The sequence below is a fragment of the Lepidochelys olivacea genome (genome assembly GCF_965140295.1).
Source record: "Lepidochelys olivacea isolate rLepOli2 genome assembly, chromosome: 7".
Classification (NCBI taxonomy): domain Eukaryota; kingdom Metazoa; phylum Chordata; order Testudines; family Cheloniidae; genus Lepidochelys; species Lepidochelys olivacea.
Window position 1 is genome coordinate 47,571,807 of NC_140417.1, and position 22,393 is coordinate 47,594,199.

Consider the following 22,393-nt stretch of genomic DNA (forward strand, 5'->3'; position numbering starts at 1 on the left):
TTTCAGGTAGTTGAAAGCAGCTATCAAATCCCCCCCTCATTCTTCTCTTCCGCAGACTAAACAATCCCAGTTCCCTCAGCCTCTCTTCATAAGTCACGTGTTCCAGTCCCCTAATCATTTTTGTTGTCCTCCGCTGGACTCTTTCCAATTTTTCCACATCCTTCTTATAGTGTGGGGCCCAAAACTGGACACAGTACTCCAGAGGAGGCCTCACCCATGTCGAATAGAGGGGAACAATCACGTCCCTCGATCTGCTGGCAATGCCGCTACTTATACAGCCAAAATGCCGTTAGCCTTCTTGGCAACAAGGGCACACTGTTGACTCATATCCAGTTTCTCGTCCACCGTAACCCCTAGGTCCTTTTCTGCAGAACTGCTGACTAGCCATTCGGTCCCTAGTCTGTAGCGGTGCATTGGATTCTTCCGTCCTAAGTGCAGGACTCTGCACTTGTCCTTGTTGAACCTCATCAGATTTCTTTTGGCCCAATCCTCTAATTTGTCTAGGTCCCTCTGTATCCTATCCCTACCCTCCAGCGTATCTACCACTCCTCCCACTTTAGTGTCATCTGCAAACTTGCTGAGGGTGCAGTCCATGCCATCCTCCAGATCATTTATGAAGATATTGAACAAAACCACCCCAGGACCGACCCTTGGGGCACTCCGCTTGATACCAGCTGCCAACTAGACATGGAGCCACTGATCACTACCCGTTAAGCCTGATGATCTAGCCAGCTTTCTATCCATCTTATAGTCCATTCATCCAGCCCATACTTCTTCAACTTGCTGGCAAGAATACTCTGGGAGACCGTATCAAAAGCTTTGCTAAAGTCAAGGAGTAACATGTCCACTGCTTTCCCCTCATCCACAGAGCCAGTTATCTCATCATAGAAGGCAATTAGATTAGTCAGGCATGACTTGCCCTTGGTGAATCCATGCCAACTGTTCCTGATCACTTTCCTCTCTCTAAGTGCTTCTGAACTGATTCCTTGAGGACCTGCTCCATGATTTTTCCAGGGACTGAGGTGAGGCTGACTGGCCTGTAGTTCCCAGGATCCTCCTTCTTCCCTTTTTTAAAGATGGGCACTACATTAGCCTTTTTCCAGTCGTCCTGGACTTCCCCCGACCGCCATGAGTTTTCAAAGATAATGGCCAATGGCTCTGCAATCACATCCACCAACTCCTTTAGCACTCTTGGATGCAGCGCATCCAGCCCCATGGACTTGTGCTCGTCCGGCTTTTCTAAATAGTCCTGAACCACTTCTTTCTCCACAGAGGGCTGGTCACCTCCTCCCCATGCTGTGCTGCTCAGTGCAGTAGTCTGAGAGCTGACCTTGTTCGTGAAGACAGAGGCAATAAAAGCATTGAGTACATTAGCTTTTTCCACATCCTCTGTCACTAGGTTGCCTCCCTCATTCAGTAAGGGGCCCATACCTTCCTTGACTTTCTTCTTGTTGCTAACATACCTGAAGAAACCCTTCTTGTTACTCTAGCTGCAACTCCAAGTGTGATTTGGCCTTCCTGATTTCACTCCTGCATGCCTGAGCAATATTTTTATACTCCTACCTGGTCATTTGTCCAATCTTCCACCTCTTGTAAGATTCTTTTTTGTGTTTAAGATCAGCAAAGATTTCATTGTTAAGCCAAGCTGGTCGCCTGCCGTAATTGCTCTTCTTTCCACACACCAGGATGGTTTGTTTCTGTAGCCCCAATAAGGATTCTTTAAAATACAGCCAGCTCTCCTGGACTCCTTTCCCCCTCATGTTATTCTCCCAGGGGATCCTGCCTATCAGTTCCCTGAGGGAGTCAAAGCCTGCTTTTCTGAAGTCCAGGGTCCGTATTCTGCTGCTCTCCTTTCTTCCTTGTGTCAGGATCCTGAACTCGACCACCTCATGGTCACTGCCTCCCAGGTTCCCATCCACTTTAGCTTCCCCTACTAATTCTTCCCAGTTTGTGAGCAGCAGGTCAAGAAGAGCTCTGCCCCTAGTTGGTTCCTCCAGCACTTGTACTAGGAAATTGTCCCCTACACTTTCCAAAATCTTCTTGGATTGTCTGTGCACCGCTGTATTGCTCTTCCAGCAGATATCAGGGTGATTGAAGTCTCCCATGAGAACCAGAGCCTGCGATCTAGTAACTTCCGTTAGTTGCTGGAAGAAAGCCTCGTCCACCTCATCCCCCTGGTCTGGTGGTCTATAGCAGACTCCCACCACGACATCACCCTTGTTGCTCACACTTCTAAACCCAATCCAGAGACTCTCAGGTTTTTCTGCAGTTTCATACCGGAGCTTTTAGAAAGTCATACTGCTCTCTTATGTACAATGCCACTCCCCCACCTTTTCTGCCCTGCCTGTCCTTCCTGAACAGTTTATATCCATCCATGACAGTCCTCCAGTCATGTGAGTTATCCCACCAAGTCTCTGTTATTCCAATCACCTCATAATTCCTTGACTGTGCCAGGACTTCCAGTTCTCCCTGCTTGTTTCCCAGGCTTCTTGCATTTGTGTGTAGGCACTTAAGATAATTCACTGATCATCCCGCTTTCTCAGTATGAGGCAGGAGCCTGCCCCTCTTGCGCTCTCCTGTTCGTGCTTCCTCCCAATATCCCAATTCCCCACTTACCTCAGGGCTTTGATCTCCTTCCCCCGGTTAACCTAGTTGAAAGCCCTCCTCACTAGGTTAGCCAGCCTAGTGCACACAGCATGAGCGTGTTTTCACTTCTGGGTTAGGCAACCCAAGCAAACCCAGCACTCTCCTTGAAAGGCCAATTGCCAGAGCAGTGCAGTTCTCATTTTACCATCATGTGCAAAAGGGATTGGTCCTTACAACAACAACAGGAAGCTGAGATTGTGTTATCAGTTGTCGAATACAGCATAGGACTCCAGCAGTGCTCTACCCCTCACCGAAAGATGCCTTCAACAAATGCACTGCTTTTGTTATTTCTCCTTCGGAGGCATGAAAACGGATGAGCAACCTGAAGCCAGCAGGCAGTTGGTAGGCATCACAGAGAGGGAGAAAGCAAGATGAATACCCATCTCCCCTGGTACGGAGAGTCACAAGGAAATCTAGCTCTGGATTCTCCTTGCAGCCCACAGGCAGCAGACTATAGTTATGTCCCATAAGCAGCACCTGCAAACGTATATTTTCCAGATGCCACGCAGTCAGTTACTAGTTTTGCACCAGCTGAGACTCAAAAATGGAATCGCATCCTCAATCTTGGTAAATCTCCCAGTGGTGTGTGTAGGGGGGACTCAGTGCCAGCATCCTGACTGATACGGCCGTCTGCAGCCAGTGACCTCTGCTCAGCTTCAGAAATCACAAGTCAGATACCATTAGCAGGGAAACTGATCAGCAGTCGGCCAAATGTTTAAAGAGACAGCCTAGCATGGCAACTCTTTCCTGGCTGGGGAGGGGAAAGGCTTCAGAGGAAACACAGCTGAATCTATTGCATTAGAAAACCAGATCCAGTTGCTTGTCTCTTTTAATCCTATCTACCTATGGTACATTATAAGGCCCCTATTATCATTGTGTCTGAGTACCTCACACCCTTTAATGCAGTTATCCTCCCAACACTCCAGTGAGTATAGAAAGTGCTATAATTCCAATTTTACAGACCGGGAATTGAGGCACAGAGAGACTAGGGGCAGATCTATACTTACAATGCCTCACGGTGCAGCTACACTGCTGTAGCGCTTCAGTAAAGACACTACTCTGCTGATGGGAGAGCTTCTCTCGTCATGTAGTTAATCCACCTCCACGGGCAGTGGCAGCTTTGTCAATGGGAGAAGCCCTCTCATCAACAGGGAACTGTCTACACCGGGGATTAGATCATTATAGCTGTGTTGTTTGGGGGGATGGGGGGCTTTTTCACACCCCTGAGTGATGATGTTATTCCAATGTATATTGATAGTGTAGACCTGGCCTAAGAGACTAGCAGATTTTCAAAAGGGCCTAGGCACCTATCTGCTGCTGTAGGCAGCTAAATACTGTTAAAAATCTGGTTTTAAGGAACCTCCTTCCCTTGAGATCAGTTGACATTTTCCAGACAAGCATCAGGAGGAAAAAGGATAGAAACTTCTTCTAGTTGCCAGAAATTAGGGGCCCAAACAGCCTTTGAAACAAACAGAGCACACTGTCTCTGTAGCTTCCCTCCTCCTGACTGCTTTTCTTAGTCTCCCCTTCATATGTTAACGTTCACCTTAACTACAGTAGGGACATGCGTGAACCTCAAAACTTCTAGTCTTTATGTACAGTTTCTCCCCCAAAGGGTTCTGATTCTATATTTTATGTGTAACCATGACTTTGGGTGAGGAGAGGGGCTAGGGCCTTTCTCCATAGCTTCCAGAGGTGGTTGCTTTCAGAAACAAAATGCTAGCCCAGATGGAACACTGGGGCATTGTGACACAGCTGTAGAGCTGGGCAAACAACAGATTTTTTAGATGCAATCGCTGAACCAAAAATATTTGTTTCAGGACAAACAAAACATTTTGTTTGACTCTCAGTGAAATGGTTCCTTTTGAGCTGTTTTAGTTTTTGTGAACTTTTAAAAATGAAATTGAAGCAAATTTTAAAATAAAAAGTCATTTTGAGTAAATACATCAAAACATTTTATTTAAAAAATGTCAAAACAATACATTTTTGTCTGATTTTCCCCACCAAAAAAAAAAATTGATGAATTTGACACAAGTTCATGATATGTTTTGGTTGACCCAAATTTTTCAGTGGAAGAATGTTTTGGCTGAAAAGTTTGGCCCAGCTCTACTTAGCAATGCTTCTATTCCAAATATTTCCAGCTGAAGGTACTATGGCATTGAGGAAGCAATTAATACTGGATTTAAATAACTCAGGGAGCTAAATTACCTTCCCCTTCCTGCACTGTGAAATCTGTACAGCTATTCCAGGAGCAGACAATTCTCCCTAAAAAAAACTGATGATTTCTGTGCCCATGAAAATAAAGGACTAATAATGTGAGTCAGAAGGATGCACGCTCCGGGATGTCACACTGAGAACTTCCCACTCACAGCTGCTGAAGTACAAACTCCTGTCCCTGTTCCAGTTCTGGACCCACCTTTGTTCTCCCAATTCTACCAGTGTACTGCCTGGGTGACTTACTAAACCTTCTGTTCCAACTCGGAGCCCACAGACCTCTGCTAACAACCTAGCTGTTGCCGGCACCCAGTGCCAAGAGGCTAAACAACAGCTGAAGTAGGTTCATTACCCAGTGTTCTACACCCAATAATCACAACGGGGTGGAGAAGCAGAAAAGTTTATTTGAAGCTTCAAATAGGTACAGGGAGATTTGAATCTCAAATCCTGTACACAGAGCAGGAAGTTACACAGGCTTTTATACATCCTTTTTCCCAGCATACTTATCCAATAGCAAGCTACCCCAAATATCCATATAGCCAGCCAATCTAGTTCCCAGCTAGTTCCCTGGTTCTCTGTATCATTTATTAAACTATACATAAAGCTGCTTTATTCAGCATTGTTCTTCCATATCTGCCCTGTGTGGCCTTGCTTAGTTTCAGGCAGTCTGACTCTGCAAAATATTGTTGGGGACACTGGGGCATGGCCACTAGGTAACTCGAGGGGATGGAAGACCATGAGTGGCGATGAAGCCCCCTCGCACTAGGCCCAGGTGTCCTTGGCCCCCCCTCCCACCTGGAGGCACTCGCAGCAGCTCTGCGTACTAGGCCCGAGTGTCCTTGGCCCCCCCGCCTGGAGGCACACACAGCAGTTATGCTGAGGATCTGCAACAATATGCTGCGGAGTCAGACTGCCTGAAACTAAGCAAGGCCAAACAGGGCAGATATGGAAGAACAATGCTGAATAAAGCAGCTTTATGTATAGTTTAACAAATGATACAGAGAATCAGGGAACTAGCTGGGAACTGGATTGGCTGGCTATATGGATACTTGGGGCAGCTTGCTATTGGATAAGTATGCTGGGAAAAAGAATGTATAAAAGCCTGTGTAACTTCCTGCTCTGTGTACAGGATTTGAGATTCAAATCTCCCTGTACCTATTTGAAGCTTCAAATAAACTTTTCTGCTTCTCCACCCCGTTGTGATTATTGGGTGTAGCACACCGGGTAACGAACCACTCAAGCTGTTGTTCAGCCTCTCGGCACTGGGTGCCAGCAACAGCTTTTGGCGTCCCTGGGTGGGCAACGAGGCTGCAATTTAGCCTTGCCCGGACCCTTCCTGGAGGTCGAGGATTGCGGCGAGAACCGACGCCCAGCGCGCACTGGTGAGTTCATCGGGGGCCTCGGAGGAGATGCGATTTGATCGACCCCGGAGGGTACAACGGTGCAACGCACTCATATAGTGGAGAAGCAGTTGTGGATGGTGGTGAAGAACCGGTCCCTTAGACATGGGGGAGGAGCAGCTGCAGGCCACGGTGAAGAACCGGTCCCTTGGATAAGGTAGGAACCTTTTAAAATCCGGATTATATGCTCTGTTGGAACCTGGGGACGCCCAGAGTTACCCTGTAGGTATGGCACAGGGACAGAGCTCAGGGGTTAGGGCACGGTGTACGCCCCTAGAGTGCATTCTAGCAAACTGGAAGGTATTTGGTGCGGATCCAATGACTAAGAGCCAATTAAAATGATTCTGTACAGTTGACTGGCCTCAATATCAACTAGAGGACCAGGAGTGGTGGCCACCAGGAGGGTCAATTAATTACAACACGATCCTCCAATTAGTTTTGTTTTGTCAGTGAATGGGTAAATGGAATGAATATTTGTATGCACAAGCGTTTATGGCTTTAAGAAATAGAAAAGAGCTGTAATTCTGCAAAGTTGTAATTTGACTCCGACTGGTTCGGTAGCAGCTAATGTTAGTCCCCAGACCCCCACCCCCACTGTAATGGCAGAGCTGGTGTCCCCTTCGGCCCCTACACCCACACCTTGTAAGTCCCCAATGGTTGGCCTATACCCCTTAATCACCGAAACTAAAGTCGCCCGGTCTGGATCAGACAGGCGTCCTGCCACAACTATGCAGGTTTATACTCATGTGCCCTTTAATCCTGTGGATTTGGCTGCTTTCAAAGCACAGGCAGGAGAGTTTTCCACCAACCCAAGCAGGTTTATTTCAGTCTTTGAGGGGTGCCTCAGTAGTCACAAACCGATTGAGACGACTGTAATATCCTCCTGAGAACCCTGTTGTCTGAGGTGGAGAGGGATCAGGTTACAGCTAAGGCAAGGGGAGCCTCAGCGTTCAAGCGAAAAAAAAAAAAGAAAGGAAGCTATCTGTCAAGTTCCTCTCCAAGTAATTGTAAGCGGCTCAGGGCATTTCTGGGTATGGCAGGCTTTTGCAGGATATGGATCCCAGAGTTTGGACTGTGGGCTAAACCCCTGTATGACTGTGTAAAAGGATTCAGAGTAACAGCCGTGTTAGTCTGTATTCGCAAAAAGAAAAGGAGTACTTGTGGCACCTGAGAGACTAACCAATTTATTTGAGCATGAGCTAAGGTGCCACAAGTACTCCTTTTCTTTTTGTGTAAAAGGAGCGGATCATGACCCCTTCTATTGGACTCCAGAGGCTGACAGGGCATTTAAAATCCTGAAAAGAAAATTGATGGAAGCCCCAGCTCTGGACCTGCCAGATCTCTCTAAGCCGTTTCAGTTGTATGTACATGAACGAAGGGGGGTGGACCTAGGAGTGCTTACACAGCTGTTAGGAGCATGGAAGCGTCCCGTGGCTTATTTTTCTAAGCAATTGGATCAGGTTGCAAAGGGTTGGCCGGCATGTTTACGGGCGGTCACAGCTACTGCCCTATTGCTCGAGGAAGCCAAGAAGCTAACATTGGGAGGGGTTATGCAAATCTATATTCCCCATATGGTCCGAGCCTTATTGGATGCAAAGGGAGGACTTTGGCTCACCCAGGCTCGGATTGCTCGGTACCAGGCTAAGCTGTTAGAGAACTCTGAAGTCACCTTACCCCTCCCTTAACCCAGCCACCCTCTTGCCAGAAACAGAGGAACAGAAACATGACTGTTTAGAGATCATAGATGCCCAGTACTCCAGCCGTCCGGATTTAAAGGATGTACCTCTCCCAAATGCATATTATGAGTGGTACACTGATGGTAGCAGTACTGTAATAGATGGGCAAAGGAGGGCGGGTTATGCTGTTGTGACGCTCTATGACACTGTGGAAGCTGAAGGTTTGCCTGCTGGGACCTCTGCCCAGCTTGCCAAACTAATAGCCCTGACCCGTGCACTTGAACTGTCAAAAGGAAAGCGGGTCAACATTTTTACTGATTCAAAGTACGCTTTTGGTGTGCTGCATGCTCATGCTGGCCTATGGAAGCAAAGGGGAATGCTGACAGCCCAAGGCTCCCCAGTCAAGTACGGGCCACAAATCCTCCAGCTCCTAGAAGCCATACAACTCCCCTCAGAAGTGGCGGCTGTACACTGTAAAGCCCATCAAAGGAAGGATCAAGATGTGGCCAGAGGTAACGCCCGGGCAGATAGAGAGGCTAAGCATGCTGCCACCCTGCCATCCCCTCAGACTGAGAACGCCCATATGCATGCCCTTATCCCATCAGTAGGGGAACTTCCAACCCCTCAGTACTCTGGGGAGGAGAGACAGCTAACTGACAAACTCAGTCTCCGGGAAAAGGAGGGATGGCTCCATTCCCCAGAAGGGAAGGTCCTCTTACCAAAGGGCCTAATCCGGCCAGTGCTGCAGAAATTGGTGAGGCCTCATCTGGAGTACTGTGTCCAGTTTTGGGCCCCACACTACAAGAAGGATATGGATAAATTGGAGAGAGTCCAGCGAAGGGCAACAAAAATGATTAGGGGTCTGGAACACATGACTTATGAGGAGAGGCTGAGGGAGCTGGGATTGTTTAGCCTGCAGAAGAGAAGAATGAGGGGGGATTTGATAGCTGCTTTCAACTACCTGAAAGGGGGTTCCAAAGAGGATGGCTCTAGACTGTTCTCAATGGTAGCAGATGACAGAACGAGGAGTAATGGTCTCAAGTTGCAGTGGGGGAGGTTTAGATTGGATATTAGGAAAAACTTTTTCACTAAGAGGGTGGTGAAACACTGGAATGTGTTACCTAGGGAGGTGGTGGAATCTCCATCCTTGGAGGTTTTTAAGGTCAGGCTTGACAAAGCCCTGGCTGGGATGATTTAACTGGGAATTGGTCCTGCTTCGAGCAGGGGGTTGGACTAGATGACCTTCAGGGGTCCCTTCCAACCCTGATATTCTATGATTCTATGATTGAAACTACATCAAACCACTCATGCTGGCAGGGAAGCACTTATCTAACTAATGGGAAAATATTTTATCACTTCCGGACTCCGACCCCTGGCTGCCCAGGTACAAGCGGATTGCTTAGTCTGCCAAAAGAATAACCCCCGACCAGGACATCCTGTGCCACCAGCTGTCCTAGAACCCACTCCGGGCCCCGGACAAGTGTGGCAAATAGACTTTACTGAGTTTCCCCGGACCCAAGGGTTCAAATATCTCCTTGTTATAGTGGATCGGTTCAGCGGATGGCCAGAAACCTTCCCATGCCGTAACTGCACTGCCAGGACAGTGGCCCTCAAGTTTGTTAAGGAGATCATTCCTCGCTTTGGACTCCCCCTGTGGATGGAATCTGACAATGGGACACACTTCACGTCAAAAATCATTCAAAGCATCTCACATGCCTTACAGGTCCCCTGGAAACTCCATACGCCCTGGAGACCGCAAGCCAGTGGTGTAGTGGAGCGTACCAATCAGACCCTTAAACGGCATCTCTCAAAAGTGTGCCAAGAAGCCTCACTGTGATGGCCTGATGCTTTGCCCCTCGTCCTACTCCGTATCCGCGTTCTCCCAAAGGGTAGATTGGGGCTCAGTCCCTTTGAAATTATGTTTGGAAGGGCATGGCCTATGAATGGCACCCCGGTTCTGTCAGGGGAATGGGAGTTGGGTAATGGTTTTTTGTCACAGTATATGTGTTCCCTGTCTGCTGTTCTCTTGTCTCTTCACAGGTATACCAAGGATTTCCAGCCTCTCCCCTTGGACTCTCCCGTCCACTCCTTACAGCCCGGTGACTCTGTGCTTGTTCACACCTGGAAAGACGAGCCTCTCCAGGAAAAGTGGAAAGGACCCTATACCGTCCTGCTGATCTCCCATACAGCGGCAAAGATCGAGGGACACAAGAACTGGATCCATCACTCTCGTCTGAAGGCAGTACCTGCCCCCTCGTCAGCAGAACAGTGGACCGTCCAACCTGCTGACTCCTCATCTAGTGACGATCTCGGGCTAAAGCTACTGTTTAAAAGACACAAATAGCGGGCACCTTAATGCTAAAATGGGCCCACCCAGGTACTGGAGACCCTGGGTTGGGAAGACTCTGGTGATAATTAATTGGGTAACATTGTTATTCTCTGTATTGGTATTTCCAAACTGTGCATATCGGGAGCATAACTCCTTTGTTTTGCTTGCGCACCATGTTGCTAATTTAACAAACTAGACTGATTGCTGGGTATGTGCTCCAACTCCACTGTCCCCCAAAATGGGAATGCCCCTTGACATGTTGCCCTTGACCCTAGCAGAATTAGCCACCACCAAAGAGCAGGAAAGAACGGACTCACCGTTCTGGAACAAGACCTCTTTACAGCAAGCCACTTATCAGGACCAGGAGTATTCAGTTGCAGTACTCACTGAGGGAGTGTTATATTTTACCCAAAACCAATCTGATCCCTATGGGCATCCTGTGGGAAAGAGCTCCTGTGTTATTACACAGTGGGCTGATGGGTATTGGATAAAGACCAACAGGGGAGGCCAACAGTGTGGGTGTAATGGTTCCTCCCCTTTTAGGGAAACTCTTACAAATACTCTTACCACAAAAGAAAGGTTTGGAAATATAACTTGCCGTCCAGTTAATATCTCCAATGTAGCAAGCCAATGGTGGGTTTGTAGTGGTCCCTATGGCGAGTGTAATTTGAACGGCACAATTAGAAATGCCCCCACTTGTACCCAATCAAAAAAATAAGATGCCCCCTTAGGGGCATATAAATTGTTTTAAAAAGCAGCCAAAGCAGCCTTAAATATCCCAGGAATCCCCTTAAGAAACAGTCCTTACTGGGCCACTCAAGCTGTTGTTCAGCCTCTCGGCACTGGGTGCCGGCAACATATTGTTGCAGATTCTCAGCATAACTGCTGTGTGTGCCTCCGGGGGGTGGGGGGGGGCAAGGACACTTGGGCCTAGTACGCAGAGCCCTCCAGGCGGGAGGGAGGGCCAAGGACACCTGGGCTTAGTGCGAGGGGGCTTCATCGACACTCGTGGTCTTCCATCCCCTCGAGTTACCTAGTGGCCATGCCCCAGTGTCCCCAACATAGTGAATGATGAGATAGCTCCCAAAGGTTTGGAGGGATGGTTTGGAAAACCTCCCTATAATGCCCTGGAAAGATTTCCTCCAAATTCTGGACCAGGACTCTGAAATAACAGAGACAGCTCCCAAAGAATTGCACGTGTAGTTTTATGCAAGACCCAGCTTATTCTGGACCAACATCTTTAATCAGTTCTACCAAGTGGAGAGCCATCAGCCAGTCATCCTGATTCCAGGTTTCTAGTAATCTACGACACAACCTACAATGAAACCTGTATCTCCAGGTTCCCTTTACCTGTGCTCTGCTGTGCTCATGGCCAATGAAATCTCAGCCACCTTGGTTCTTTGCTCTATATTAACTGATACTGCATTTCAAAAGAAGTCGCCCCATATTTCTGGTCTCACTGCGCTGAAGCTGCCATGCTGAAGTACTCAGAATCAGTTTTCTTCTTGAATGTGAAAGCTGAGGCCCAGAACTAAAGCGCTTATGTCCTTATGAGCCAGCTAGCTCTGCAGTAAGTGTGCTCCTGTTACAACAGCCGAAGGATGTTAGGATATAGATATTCAGACCTGTCTGTAAAGACCTGTACTCTAAGAATTTAGGTGAATTCTTATCACTTGGCTAGTTATCGAGGTATAAAAGAAAAAATCAAAATCACTCTCTGCCAGTGTAGGATCCTTCTCTTACTGTGACAGTCTGAGGCCCTGTTCTTGGGCTAAGGCCTTTGGCTAAGCAGCAGAGGCAGCCATAAGCTGAGAAGGGAACAGTCACATCCTCACATTCCAAACTAGTCACATTGAAATAAGGTGCTATTGGGCTGTTAGGAATACACTCCTGTCCTGATAGTGCCTATTGCCTCCAGAAAAAGGGAAATGCCTAGAAGATGTAAAAGGAAACTTAGTTTGATAGCATCCTGTTTGGCAAGAACTCACTTATCAATAGCTGGGATGTGAAATCCTCACTTCTGTATTGTTTTGTCATTATAGTTCCCACTTTGCTATTGTTTGTCTGTATAATCTCTGTCTGGTTCTTTAATTGTTCTTGTCTGCTGTATAATTAATTTTGCTGGGTTTAAACTAATTAAGGTGGTGGGATATAATTGGTTACATAATTATGTTACAATATGCTAGGATTGGTTAGTTAAATTTCAGGAAAATGATTGGTTAAGGTATAGCTAAGCAGAACTCAAGTTTTACTATATAGTCTGCAGTCAATCAGGAAGTGGCGGGGGGGATGGGAACAGGGAATTGGGGTGGGGAAACTGGAATCATGTTTGGCTAAGGGCAGGAATGGGAACAGGGACACAGGTGTAAAGCTCTGTGGTGTCAGAGCTGGGAAGGGGGACACTGAGGAAGGAAACTGGAATCATGCTTGCTGGAAGTTCACCCCAATAAACATCGAATTGTTTGCACCTTTGGACTTCGGGTATTGTTGCTCTCTGTTCATGCGAGAAGGACCAGGGAAGTAAGTGGGTGAAGGAATAAGCCCCCTAACAAAGGACCTCAATGCGATCAGGCTTTGATGGAATGTTGAAGTCACCTGCTTGGTGACCTCTGCATCAGCATTAATGAGCCCAAAATCATCCCTGATCTAACTCCACTGAGATCCATGAAGCCTCACCAAAGCTGAATGAGGCCCCTGCTTCCAGCATCATCATTTTCCTCTACCTCATCATAATGGGAATGTTTCCACTGCTTCAGCTAGAGGGAACCGGAGCAGGAATTCCATCACCATGCAGTGCAAGCAGCACTGAGTTTTACTCTCTATACGTTCCTCTCAAAGGCATCACTTAGCTTAGACCATGTCCTATGTTTATCCACAGAACCAGTGCTGGGCTCACAGCTCCACGGAGGAAATATGATGAAGCTCTCCAGGCAAAGGTTGGTGCTGCCTTCTCACCTGATGACTGCTAGAGGTGATAGCAACAAGCAACTGGTAGGAACAGACAGTGATAGTGGTGGTGAGATTAAACAAAGAGGTGGGGAAGGGTGAATTCATAGTGTTAAAGTGAATTCATAGTGTTAAAGATGAAAGGTGGGCTACAACTTCCAGAGGAACTGTAAGCATGTGATGGGGCTTAAGTGGTTAATAGCATTGCCAAAAGCAATCACACCTTGTGTGGGTGAAAGGTGCCAGCTGGACAGGCCTGGAGTATGAAGTCCTCCATTTATCCACACAACAGTACAACATGCCCCATCACTGCCTCTCTGCTCTCAAAGAAGGAACTAACCCAACGGTGTATTATGATTTATACTCAAGGTTTGTTTCCAGTTTTTACTGAAAAATGCCCAGGTTTTACAAAAAGCTATTCTTTGGGGTTTTGTTTTTTTTTAAACTGATTTTCACTTAAATTTTGGACCACTCAAGTATGTGCAAATACTGATTAAGTTAAGAAAATCCAATCCATTACGTTAGGTGGATGTGCTTATGTTACTAATAAATTAGGCTAAGTGTAAATGGCGAAGCGATCTGTTAAAGCACAGCAATGCAGTGGAAGATACACACACGTATTAATATGGGCATGCATATGTGTACGAACTGTTAATGTACAATTAATGAAATAAACCGCAGTATTAAACTGCCTTTACTTTCCCTACTCTGACTTTTCTCTATGTATTGCTTTTTTTCTGTCCTCCCATCCCCCAGTATTGACTCCAATATTTACCCAGAAAACTGTGAAGTTAATTTTTTGCACTGAGTTTCACCCATTTTTAAAATTTTTGTAATAAACACTGATACATTCCCAGGAAATTTTAAACAAAATTAAAACTGAAAACAAATGGCTTTATAGATACTGTAATAGAGGTCCCAGCCAGAGTTGTGACTCCATCACACTAGGTATTGTACACACATGGCAAGATGCGACCCCTGCCCCAAATACCTTGCATTCTAAACAGAGTGGTGGGATTATTCTTCCAATTTACAGATGGGGTACTGAGGCACAGAGAGATTAAGTGACTTGCCCAGAGTCACTCAACAAGTCTGTGGCAGAGTTGGGCATTACATCTAGTTCTTCTTAGTCTCAGCCCAGTCCCTTAAGCCACAGCAACCCTTCATAGAATCATAGAATCTCAGGGTTGGAAGGGACCCCAGAAGGTCATCTAGTCCAACCCCCTGCTCGAAGCAGGACCAATTCCCAGTTAAATCATCCCAGCCAGGGCTTTGTCAAGCCTGACCCTTGCTCCATGGCACATTCACAAGCCTCGACCTTTGAACTGAGCATGCCAACAAGGGAGCTAATTGTGGCAGGGATGTATTTTGTGACATGTAGTCGGGACCGAGAGCTCCAAACAGCCAGCAGTCAGTAACAGCTGTTGGTAACTTAAGGCTTTACCCACTGAATTCAGGGTGAAGGGCTTTCTACTTCATTACCAAGCCCTTTAGCTATCCAATCTCCCAACCACTATCTCCCTGCAAAGTCTCACAGAAACTCCAGTTCCAGCACTGACAGATATGCTATACGGCACCCTCATGGACTCAGCAGGAAGGGTCAGGTAGAGGGTTCCCTTTGAACACCAAGATCTTCTTTAATGTCAGTTTCCTTACAAATTTCTGTAAGAGGGTCACTGACAGATGCCCAAGGACAGAGGGACCCCAGGGCAAAGCCATAAAGGAAAAAGAATACAGGAATCTATCTGTAAAACAAGTAGGTTCCTTTTCCTTTAGAGCAGGAACTTCTCTTAACTAGCCACAGCTGAAAGCTCTTCTCTCCCATTCTGATAGTTCATGCAGTCCTCATTATTATGCCAGCCAGGATCACCTCTTGTCTGCCTGAGTAAAGAGGTTTAACCCCTTCCCTGCCCCACTATGGATAGTTTCCTTGTTGGGCGGATGGATGATGGTGACAGATTGGCCAATCACACATCCTCTTTTCACGCTAGGCATTGTCTATTAAGTGAAAGTATAAATCCATCAATATGTCATAGATAGCCAGCAGCTTCTGCCATAATTTCTTCATCTGCCCCTCCAGCAGGATCTAGAGCAATCCAGCGGCCATGTGTACTGGGAGCTTGCTGCCGATCCTGCTCTTTGCCCTGCTTCCATCCCCCTTTAAAAATTATTAGACTTTCTTAACCTAATCGGTATTTGCACCACTGACTGGAGCTGGTTCCCTCCCCTGGTACTGGATTCCATCCCCATAGCCCCACACCGATGCATGTGTTCTTACTTTTCTTTCCTCCCCCACCATTGTGCTTTTCATGTCCTTCCTCCAGAACTGTTTGCTGTTACTGTGGTTGCCAGGAGCCTTGCTGCATACACTCCTACTCCCCCAGTGGCAGCATAATATTGCTTTGAATGGGTATTTCTCCTTCCAGCACTAATCTTCTAACAGATGCTGCTGTGATGCTAGATGCTGTGTGGGGATCTCTTTTCTCTGTCTCTTTAAGCAGGCAGTTGGGCATGGAATGGATGCTCAGTCACTCAGCGTGCCTGGATTTGTCCGAGTCCCAGTCAGCTCCCTGTTCCCATCACCGAGATCTTGCCTTCTGAATCTGGCTTTCCATTACTTTAATTTTCTGTGGAGGGTTTATCTGAGTCCCTGTCAGATCAATGGGTTTGGTCACAGAGATCTACGGGACTTTGTACCCTGTGGAGAGCTGGTGAGTCAGTGTCTGGAAGATGATCTGGAAGTACTGAACCGTGGTCCCTGTTTGCCCATGGGGTGGGGGCAGGGATGACAATAATAGTGGAAGGGAGACCCAAAGACCATGAAGACTTAACTGCAAAAAGCAGAAACGGAGAGCCCCTTTAATAGTTGCTAGGTCTGTTTACAGGCTACAGCCACACCACCTTGGGCTGTGATGTTACCAGACAGCATTAAGGAAGCAGGCTTTGGCCTGGTCAGTACTGGGATGGGAGACCTCCAGCTGAGTGGGGAGAAAGAACTGCAGGCATGGGAATTCTGTAGGTGGCGCTCTTCCCTCACAGTTGAGCCAATGCCCCAGCATAGTGTTAGGGGGCCTGGTTCTGGCAGAGGTGGTCTTTCTGAATGGACATAAATCCAAGTCTCTTACTACTTGCGGCCAGTAAAGATTGCAGGGTTCTTTTGATAGGGGTGTTTGTTGTGGTGTCTTCCGGATCAACCCCCAGTTAAGGTAATTGCTTCCTATCCCCTGTTGATTTCTACTGGAGAAACAAAGCTTCACCTTGTGTCCTGAGGGTTGTGCTGGGTTTCTGGCATGCCAAGGCTGGCGTGCTCCCCCTATTTCTCACTCTGGGGCAAGTGAGCAACAGCACGAGAAAAGTCCCTCAGGCAGGTTCAGCAGTTCAATCCCTCACGGTGTCTGGAAGCATAATCCAGGAGAGGCCCACAAAAGGCTAAACACATCAGTGAGTTGAGTGCAGGGTGGAAGGTGCTGGAGTGACAGCTCCTCTCTTTGCCCCCAGGACGGGTACAGCATGGGCACTGACAGAGCAATGCCATTCTGCCATTCAGTCCCCAGCCCCTCTGTTCAGGCTCCTAGCAAGGGGACTAACAGGTGCTAACAGAACTGCAGTAACAGCCTCTCTGCGAAGAGCTGGACTGAGCCATCGAGCCAGTTAACGGTCATGTCTCAGACTCTGTTTTGATTTCTTTTTGCAAGGGAAATCCACCCACCCTTTGCTTCAGCAGCAAAGGCTCAGGAACATCTGAGCAGGAGAGAGAGAGCCATGTACTGTGGGGTTCTGGGGCAGAATCCCTGCAGCGGGGGATGCAGAGGGCAGAGCCTCCCAGCAGGGAGCACAGAGACATGGCTGCCAGAATTGAACCAAACTGCCTTTCTTTTGCCTTTTTTGTTTGCAGCTCCCCCTGCCCTCCCCACCCTTCACTGGGCCTTTAGCTGAATAAATTAAGGAGGGGCTGTTGGTAACAGTATGAAAATAGGATGTTTTGATGTCTCCTCCCCCAGAAAGTTTGGCACTACACATTTCTGCAGTTTTGTGCATTTAGGAGGCTCTAAAACCTGTTGAGAGGAAGGATGGCCTTGTGGTGTAAGTGACACAGGTGACAGTCAGGGGGGTGCAATTCCCAGGTCTTCCACACACTTTCTGTGTGATGGTGCGCAAGTCATTTAGAATACACCTACCCTGTCAGTGGAAGCGTGATTTTGTTAGCAAGACTAACTACACTGACATTGTAGACGCACTGTCTCTTTCCCTGTGTCTCATTTACCCAGCTGTAAAAGGAGTTGAAGATGCTTGTCGATTTGGACCATAAGATTTCTGAAGCAGGGATTCTTTCCCTCTCTGTATATATACTGCCCCACACACCAGGTCCTGATCCTGAGTGAGGCCTCAAGGAGCTACTGTTACTACTAGAAACACAAACAGTTGATGCAAGGCAGGAGCCTGCACTGAATGCAGAAGACACAGCTGTGGTCGGAGCAGCTAGTAAACTTACAAGCCTCACACCCCTAAACGACTGTAGCTCCCTTGAGTGAAACTGCCCCAGAACCCTGAGCACTTAAGTGTTGCATACCACAACAAAACATGTAACATTACTATTTAGAACTGTATAGAATTCCAGGTAGCCTGTAATCCCTGGTGAACAAAAGACACTAAGCTGGAACTAAAGCTATGTGCAAGGTTGTTTGCTTCTGGCTGTAGCTTGCTTTAATAAATGCCTTCTGTTTAAACCAGATTGTGATTCCACATATCCCGAAAAAGTGATGAGAACTCAACAAATACCTAAAATAGACAAACAGATGGACTGATAGATAAGAGAGCAAATAATCCTTCTGTACAGTTTGTAAAGCACTTTGGACTATTTCTAGATTGATAAAGTAAAATATGTAAATATAAAATTAAATTATTATATTATTCCCTAACACTTTATGCCAGAACTAATGTGCCCAACTGTTTGGTTTGTATCTATCTGGATGTTATTCCTGTCTTTGAATGTGTCTGTATATCAGCCATATGATAGGTCCTGGATCCTGACTGGGATACTGTGCCCAATCATAATATAAAGTATTGGGTGCAGTTGTCAGAAAGCCTGTGGTACCATCACGTTGGATGAGCTATTTTGTACTGTACAACACTGCTTAAGTTGCCCCTTCAACATGGCTGCTACAAACCCTCATTTTCACAGTCCCTTTCTGCATTTTATCTGGTTACTGTCAGACATCAGAGAAGAGTGACAAGGCTGAGCCAGACAAGCGCAGCTAGGAAACAATAAATGATCCATAGCCAGGGTCTGTCTTTTCTGGCACATTTTAATATAATTGCATCCAAGTAATGGTCACCCCATCATGAAACCTTCAAATATGTTTCCACTACTAGTTTTCACCTGGCTAACAAAGTGAATTACAGCCAAACTGAAGATAGCATTAGTAAGAATGTCCCTTTTGAGTTCCCATTCTGCAGCCCTGGGTTCAAATCCTGTCTTTGGTCACAAGTGACAACAACTCTGATTTACTCAATTTACTGTAGTGCAGACTGAGTGTTGGTTCACATCACAGAACCATTACACAATTGTCAGTTTCCTAAGATAAATCCAAGACTAGAAGAGCAAGGGTTGCTCTAGGTCAAAATGAAGGTGCATTGGCAGAGCTTTATGGGGTTCATGCTGGGCCAGGGTGCTGGAGCCCAAGACTGGAGTGTGCTGGCAAAAGCACAAAAACTGGGATAGGAAGGGGTGTCCCAAGCCAGAACCAAGACAGAGCTGGCTGAAGACTCAGGCCTGGAACAGCAGAGAATATAGCTGATTGGGCTTGAGGGGCATTAACACAATGTTGTGCAAGTCCAGGTTTGGCAAAGCAGAATGTGCTGCAGGTGAGACTGAATTGCATTGGCACAAAGGAGCAAGGGAAGCTTGCACAATGCCTACTTGACCTTAGCAACTGTTGCTCATTCCTCCTGTTTGTGAGCACTAATTCCACATGAAATATAAAAAGCAGAGGGAAAGAAAGAGAGCGCTGCGTCCCCTGAACAATCCTCCATCAGAAAAAGGGCAAGAGGTCAGCTGTGACTTCTTCAGTATTTTGCAAGCCCAAAAGCACACAACAAATTACCATCTCAAAAGCCGAGCAGGACACACTGATCTATTGGCTAAAGCCCGCCTAATCCTGCTGATTACAGTATCCAACCATGTTTTGCAAGAGTTGGCTAATTAATAGATGTAAGGATTTCCACGACAGCAAGAGACAACCAGAGAATGCTGTAAAAGCCTCAGCAGTGGCTGCATGGCTTAGAGGATTGGAATACCAAATCTTTCAGCCATAGGGGTCCTGGAGTTTAATTCAGCTCAGATCAGCATTATGATAAAGTTGCTGATAGATGCTCATTATGTGAAACTGGCTGATGGTCTCGGTCCTGGTCCTACTGGAAACGTGCCCCAAGACAAGGTGGGCCCTCCTGGGGCAACCTCCAACACCAGGTGTGGCCTAACAAGCGTGCTTGCCTCCGTTTTGTCTCAGTCTAGCCATAAAAAGAGCATAGTCTCTCACTGCTCAATACAAAAGCCCATCTCTGGCCATGGTTTATTCATTTATAGATGCAGTAGTCCATAGGGCCCCCACAGTAATACCATTCCCCCCACTTCCCACTGTAAAACATATACAAGTCCTGCAATTTTCCATCTTCCTCTCCAGGGACATCACTTCTGGGTCACCCCATGAGTTCAGAGCACTGAGTTCCCCGTTCCTTTCTGCCCATGTTCCAGGGCCCCATTCTCCAGGGCACCCGCCTGAGAACAACCAGTCTCATGACTCTTCTACCCAAACACAATGCAATGATTCAGTTCTTTTCAGTCTCCTGCCACTGGCTTTCTAGCGAAGGGAGGTCGGCAGGTTAGCCCTTCCACTGGTCTCCTAGCCAATTCCTCCCTCTTCCCAGATCAAACCTGCAGAGTTTCCCTCTCTCTGCCTCTTTCCTCAATTCTCCAGGCTGTGCTCTCAGGCAGGTTTCCAGCCCACCCAGATTCTTCCCCACTATGGGCCATGTGCCCTATTTTAAGCCCAGTTGGAGTCAGCTGACCAGTCATAGGTGCATTGGCCTCTTTCATTTTGAAGGGCCAGTGTCACCCCAGGATATCCCCACATCACAGAACAGACAGTAAGCACAAATTTCCACACTTGCTGGCAATGAGGCCAGTAACATCAATGGACAGTGAATGAACTCTCCTCTCCCCTTTAAAAGTGGCCTGTCCAATTCAGGACTGAGGCACAGTGATATGTGTGTAGGTGAAAGAGGAGCTTATGCTGCTTTGGCTTGTGCTGTACCTGTTCAGTGAATACAGAGAGGGCTTAAATCTCTACAGCTGACAGTCTGGCATCTTTCCCCGGCGCAACAATTCTGTAAAAATTAGAATTCTGGAACATTTTCTTTAAATAGCTAGTGACGCTGTTGCAAAAGGTCAGGAAGGAGGCTATCCTAGGTGGCAGTCTAGATAACAGCTCATCCAACAACGGGAAGCCACATGGATTTGCTAGGCATGCTATCACGTAACTAGCTCTGTAACTTGGAACCAAATTGTACAACTGTGACTGCTCCCTGAGCAGCTGTGTGGGTCTGCACTTTGCTTTGGAAGTAGTGATAAAATAGGCAAAGGTCACCCAATAGTTTCATCTGGATTTGCCTTAAGGAGAACTGAGATGGGAACACCTAAAGGAATTGGCAAGTCAGGAAACCTCAAGATATAGCAAGAAGGGCCAATCCATTCCAACTTGGCACAAAGCAACCAGTTCTAATTAGCCATGTGAGAGCCTCAGACAGCTTAGAAGTTTGGCTTGGATAAAGTGGTTTGGCTGCTTCTCTCAATCTGTTTGATCTGGAAGCTGGGCTAGAAATCTTGCGATATCAGATTCTCTCATGAGATCAGCATGTTTCCTGGTTTGGGCCATGCGAGAAATAAAGTGTTTTCAGGGGTTACGTACAAGCATTTTAAAAAGCATCACTATGAGTGAGCAGTCTGATTGAAGTCAGCCCTCCCCACCCCAAACCTCCAAAAATCCCAACCTCACAGCAAGCCTTGGTCTGCCCAAACTCTCCTCTCGGGCAAAAGCTTGCGCAGAGGCATGAGCCTTTGACTGCACCCTGAATATCAGTAACCTTGGAGTTTCACAGACCAATGATGGGAAGGATGCTCCACCCCAGAATGCCTTGCCAGCAGACCCACTAGGACAAGTGCCTTGGCTGATCTCAACTATCAGGGAGGCAAACTGGGTGAAAGACGGCCCTTTACGGTTTTACACACTAAATCCGATTCCTTGAATTGCCCTCAAAAGCTAATGCCATCTACAGAGCACTGCACTACCAGAATCTCCTGAGTGGTCTTCAAAGATATCATGTATGCTTCACATGGGGCTGACAATCCCAACTTCAGGTCATAAAGGCCTGGGTAATTGTGGTGGGAGCTGCATTGGAGAGGAAAGGGGCAGTCTCCTTGCCAGGTACAGGTGGAAGAGGACATTCCTGCCCACCTGGTGAAAGTCAAGTATCAAAAAGAACTAATAAATTAATATCCTTGCTAATAAAGCCCCTTATAGGCTATATAGGGGGAACAATACCACCCCCTCCAATGCCTTCCACATGGATTAGATGCCCTAGGCTCTGTCTTGTCTGGAACAAGCTTCAGTCGGCTTCGAAGAAGCTCCTATTATGGCCACACATTGGGAAAACAACAGGCAGCACTGTCCAGGACCAAGTCAGTGGGATTTAGGTATCTGTACCTTTTAGGTGCTTTTGTAAATTTTACTCCTATCAATTAAGTAGCAACTCCACAGTTCATGCTGTGTAACCATCTCCTCCAACAGCCCTGCATAAAGGTTAAACAGCAGAGGTGAGCCAGCCCTGGGCAACCTGCAAGAGAACTGTGGGGGCAGATGAGCCATTGCCAAATACTACTTGATGGGAAGGAAGAGGAGAGCCACTGCAATGTGATTCCTTTCATCCCCACTGGTTCTGCAGGCAAGTTAACACCTTGTGGTCAATAGTATCAAAGCTTGCAGAGACCTCTCAGAGCTGTCTTTTGAGATTTTTAGTTTCCCTATGAAATAGAACCCCTTGAGGACATGCAAGTGCATGCAACTGACCAAAGAGTTACCATCATTCCTTTTTAGTCTGAGTGTGTGCTTTTTGCAACACCAAAA

At 47.0% G+C, this 22,393-nt stretch overlaps 1 long non-coding RNA gene across 1 annotated transcript; it reads left to right on the top strand.

Annotated features, from left to right (window-relative positions):
* The first annotated feature begins 5,708 nt into the window (after nucleotides 1-5,708).
* Nucleotides 5,709-12,732, top strand: LOC311523511. The gene is made up of 2 exons (XR_014712353.1): nucleotides 5,709-6,417; nucleotides 9,977-12,732. It is a non-coding gene; the product is annotated as an uncharacterized lncRNA (long non-coding RNA).
* Nucleotides 12,733-22,393: the final 9,661 nt, after the last annotated feature.